The sequence below is a fragment of the Phyllobates terribilis genome, unplaced genomic scaffold, assembly GCF_046119375.1.
Source record: "Phyllobates terribilis strain yellow unplaced genomic scaffold, ASM4611937v1 Scaffold_13__5_contigs__length_258822181, whole genome shotgun sequence".
Taxonomy (NCBI): Eukaryota; Metazoa; Chordata; class Amphibia; order Anura; family Dendrobatidae; genus Phyllobates; species Phyllobates terribilis.
The window spans coordinates 109060173-109065563 of NW_027362773.1; positions in this window are offsets into that span (position 1 = coordinate 109060173).

A 5391-nucleotide genomic window follows, 5' to 3' on the forward strand; every position below is an offset into this window, starting at 1 on the left:
GTTCAACAGAGCCCTGCAAACACTGGAGAAAAACACAAGACGGTAAAAATATTGCATTAGTCTCAGTAAAGATTTCAAAAATAAAGAGAAAAAAAACAAGCATATATATATATATATATATATGTATTTTTCAGATTATAAGACTCACTTTTTGTTCTCCCAAATTTGGGGGGAAAATGGGGGTGCGATTTATAATCCAATTGTAGCTTACCGGGCTGGGGGGGTATCTGCGGTGGAGCAGGGTCCCAGGAGTCAGGGTCACTGCTGCAGGAAGTTGAAGGTGGTGGGGCGATGCTGTGGGCCCCAGACTGGGAGGTGGGGGTGGTCAGCGATGCGAGGCTGCTTCGGGCACCAGGCTTCCAGAAAATGTCAGTGGAGCCCCCGCACTGCCCATCGTTTTCACTGCGGTGGACTTCGGGAAAATGGACGCCTCCAGCGGAGCATGTGTAGATCTCGGCTCCCGAGATCTCGATCTTGGGAGCGGAGATCTCAATCTAAACATGCGCCATTTTCCCAAAGTCCACTGCAGTGAAAACGATGCAAACGATGGGCAGTGTGGGGACTTGTTTGATATTTTCTGAAAGCCCGTGGCCCGGAGCAGTCTCGCACTGCTGAGCACCCCAACCTTCCAGCCCGGGCCCTGCAGCATCGCCCCACTCCTGCCACCGTTGAAAGCTTTCTGCAGCAGCGACCCTGCCTCCTGGGATCGCGCTTCACCGCAGCCCCCTCGACCACCCCCGGGTAAGCTATCGTAAAAGGGGATTATAAGACGCACTATTTTATTAATTTCATTTTTTTCCCATTTTCCTCCCCAAAATTTGGGGTGCATCTTCTAATCTGCAAAATACAGTCTCTGGCATCAATATATCCATAAAAGTAAGAGAAACAATCAAAACGCCAGAATGGCCTTTTTTTCCCTTGTTTTTTTTTTTATTACGGCACCTTCCCCGAAAAATGCAATAAAAAGTCACCCAAACTGTGTATGTTCCCCAAAATGGTGTCAATAAAAACATCAACTTGCCATAAAATGGTGAAACAAATCAATTTTTTTTTTAAATTCTAAAACTATTGTTGTAACCACTTACGGTAAGTAATAACAATAATAATAATAATAAAACAATATGAACCCTGAATCATCTTTCCAGATCAATCGTACCACAAAATGAACGTGGTAAAAAGCACAAAAAACAGTTTTGTTTTTCTGTTTTTTTTTCACCATTTCACCATAGTTATTATTTTTTTCCCCATTTTTCAGTATAATATAACGTTAAATGAATGCTGTTCTTCTAAGCAACAACTCGTCTCACAAAAAAAAAAAACAAGCTTTCACCTGACTATGTGATCAGAAAAATAAAAAAGTGGAGGAAATATTGGCCGTGCTTTGAAAGGGTTAATGACAATTTACAAAAAACGTGTCTATACTGTTATTGGGGATAATTCTATAGGGAAATCTATATATGTCCCCCTATAATCATCTACAGGTTGTCTCCCCCTGGGAAAGGCTCCCATTACTCATTAGATGAAGTTCAGACTTACCTTTCTCTCTTTCCACCGGAGGGCGCTGATAATAACAAATAAATATCACTTTCTATAGCAAATTTTGCAACACAGAAATCGTGAGTACAACACACAATAGTGAGTGGCTGGGATCCGGCCGGCGCCCATAGTTATACACAGGGGCCGATTGTGACATCATCAGCCGGTCACTGGGGGTTCTAAGCCATTGTGATGTCATCGATCTATCTAATCATCCGTCCATCCATGGATTCTGTAGTACTACAACACCCAGTATGTACGTCTGGAAAAGTATAGAACTAGCATGCTCCACCCTCACGTTTTTCATTGTGCTGTGGTCTATATTGAAATTCATGTCCCTCTGGATGGATGGATGGACATGCTGAGTTTTGTAGTACTACTGAATCCATCCATCCATCCATCAAGAGGAACATCAATTTCATTATAGACCAAAGCACAATGAAAGACTTGAGGATGGATCTTGCTAGTTCTATACTTTTCCAGATGTATATACTGGGTGTTGTAGTACTACAGAATGATAAGGACTCTGATGACAGGGCATGCTGACACCTGTAGTCCTATACTTTTCTAGAAGTGCATGCTGAGAATTGTGGTACTACAGCACAATAAGAACATAAATTTCAATATATACCACAATACTGTGCTATTGCTGTATATAGTATAAACAATCAAACAATCATAGGTTCAAGTCTACCAGGGGGAGTAAAAAAATAAAAATAAATATCAACAAAAATTTAAAAAAATATATATAAAATATAAAAAGTTCAATTAACTCCTGTTCCTAATTAAAAACTAAAGAGATAAAAATATACATATTGTGCATCAATGTATCCATAAAAGTAAGAAAAACCATCAAAACGCCAGAATTGCCTTTTTTTTTCTATCGCAGCATCTTCCCCCCAAAAAATGCAATAAAATGTCATCAAATCTTTGTATGTTCCCAAAAATGGTGTCAATAATAATGACAACTCGCCATGGAAAAAAAACAAGAGCAGAGGCTCATAAAATGGTGAAAAAAACTTTTTTTTTTACAAAGTTCTGAAATTGTTGTAACCACTATAATAATAATACTAATGATAATGATAATAAAAAAGCAATATGTTTGATATTGCTGTAATCACGCTGACCCTGAATCATATTTCCAGATCAATCTTACCAAAAAATGAATGCGGTGAAAAGGAAGCACAAAAAACTGTTGCAAAATTATTTTGCTTTTCACCATTTCACCGCACTCGTAATTGTTTCCCCATTTTTCAGCAACAACTCGTCTCACAAAAAGAAAAAAACAAGCTTTCACCTGACTAAGTGATTGGAAAAATGAAGAATAAGAAGAGGAGGAAATATTGGCCATGTTCTAAAAGGGTTAATGACAATTTACAAAACCGTGTCTATACTGTTATTGGGGATAATTTTATAGGGAAATCTATATATGTCCCCCCTATAATCATCTACAGGTTGTGTCTCCCCCTGGGACAGACTCCCATTACTCATTAGATGAAGTTCAGACTTACCTTTCTCTCTTCCCACCGGAGGGCGCTGATAATAACAAATAAATATCACTTTCTATAGCAAATTTTGCAACACACAATAGTGAGTGACTGGGATCCGGCCGGCGCCCATACTTATACGCAGGGGCCGATTGTGACATCATCAGCCGGTCGCTGGAGGTTCTAAGCCATTGTGATGTCATCGTGCGGTGCATGCATATACACTCAGTGTACTTTGATACAAAGAGTCACCTAATGAATCTTTTCATTTGAAAATGTTGAACCCTGATAAGATAAAAAAAACAACCTATAGGCTATGTGCCCACGATGCAGAAATGCTCAGGATTTTTTCCTGAGCGTTTCTGCATCTCCCTGGCAGAAAAAAACGCATGCGGATTGTACATGCGGATTGTACATGCGGATTGTACATGCGTTTTTCCTGCCAGGGACATGCGGATGTGAAGCGTTCTTCACTTGCATTTCCGCATGCGGGTTGTGATTTTAGCATCACTTGGAAAATGCTTGACAACTTGGTCACACTATATAAATCCATGCAACCGGCATGAATTTATATAGTGTGACCGAGAGAATGTCAAAAAATAAAAAAATAAATATACGAGGGGCGATCCAAAAGTAATGATAATCGGTTATTTCTATTGCACACAGAAATTAAAATAAAATGTTTTCTTCTCTCTTAGGTACCCACTAGTCCAGGAAAAAAAAATCACTTAAATAGGCCACGATTCACGGGAGCTACATTCATTTGAGTAGGAACTGCCGAGGAGTGAACATCAAAATGGAAAAAAACGAGCTCAGAGCTGTCATCAAATACCTCTGCTTGAAAAAAATTACTACCAAAGACATACACAGCGACTTGGTGGAAACGTTGGGGTCTTTTCTCTTCCATATTCCACAGTTGCACGCTGGGCCAAGGAATTTAGGCTGGGAAGAACATCGACGGAAGATGAACATCGTGAAGGACGCCCATCCACGTCCCTCAATGAAGAAAACATGAAAAAAGTTGAAGAAGTTGTATTGGCCGATCGAAGAGTGACTATCAAGCATGTAGCGGAGGTCACAGGGATCTCATATGGCAGTATTCAAAGAATCCTTGCAAAAGAATTGCATATGAGAAAGGTCTCGGCGCGTTGGGTGCCAAAAATGTTAACCGACGAGCAAAAGAAGAAACGAGTTAACATTTCAAGAGCACGTCTCGAAAAGTTCCAAGCAGACAAGGAGAATTTTTTGTCACGTTTTTTGACCATGGACAAGACCTGGATCCACCACTTTGATCCCGAAACGAAACAACAATCGATGACATGGAAACGAGCCAACGAACTGACACCGAAGAAACTCAAAGTGTCAAGCTCAGCAGGGAAGGTTATGGCGTCCGTTTTTTGGGACGCTGAAGGAATTATTATGGTGGACTATTTGGAGAAGGGAGCCACTATTACGGGCTCCTACTACACAGAACAAATAAGAAGATTGCGGGAGGCTATCAAGGAGAAAAGGCGCGGCAAACGGCAGGCTGGAGTGCTGTTTCACCAAGATAACGCGCCGGCTCACAAAGTTGCAGTTGCCATGGCTACCATACAAGAAGCGGGCTTTGAACTGGTGGAACAACCCCCCCCCCTATTCACCAGATCTAGCCCCCAGTGACTTCTTTCTCTTTCCTTGACTCAAGGAACACCTCCGGGGCAAGAAATTTGACGACAATAGCGACGTGATAACAGCTGTTGGGGATTTTTTTGAGGGTCAAGATCAAGAATTTTTTTCGAAGGGAATTCTAAGTTGAGAAAAGAGATGGACTAAATGTATAGACTTGTTAGGAGACTATGTAGAAAAATAAAAAAAAATTTTGACTATATTCATTGTGTTTAGTATTGATTATCATTACTTTTGGATCGCCCTCGTATATTTACGGCCCGCGCTGTCTTGCTTCACCGTCCCGGCTGCCGGCAGCGGTGGATTGAAGGACCTGCCGGCGTCAGCGTCGCGTGACCTGTCACATGACTCTGACGTCAGCGCAGGTCCTTCATTCCATCGCGAAGTGCCGGGAAGTAAGGAGGAGCACAGCGCGGGCCGCCGGAAGGTAAGTATATATTTATTTTTTATTTTATTCTTTTTTTTACAGCTTTTTTTTAATGGTACCTGGGTGTGGATGAGACTCTCTTCTCCTCTACACCCGGGTACCATCCGCACATTAGAACGCGCCAATTATGCAAGTACAGATGCAGTCTTGCGGACTTGGCGTATTCTAATGCAAGTCAATGGCGGCGAAAATGCAGCGCTTCCGCAAAATAATTGATAGTGCTGCGTTTTTTTCCGCAATGATAATCCGCAGCAGAAATGTCCGCAGCATGTGCAT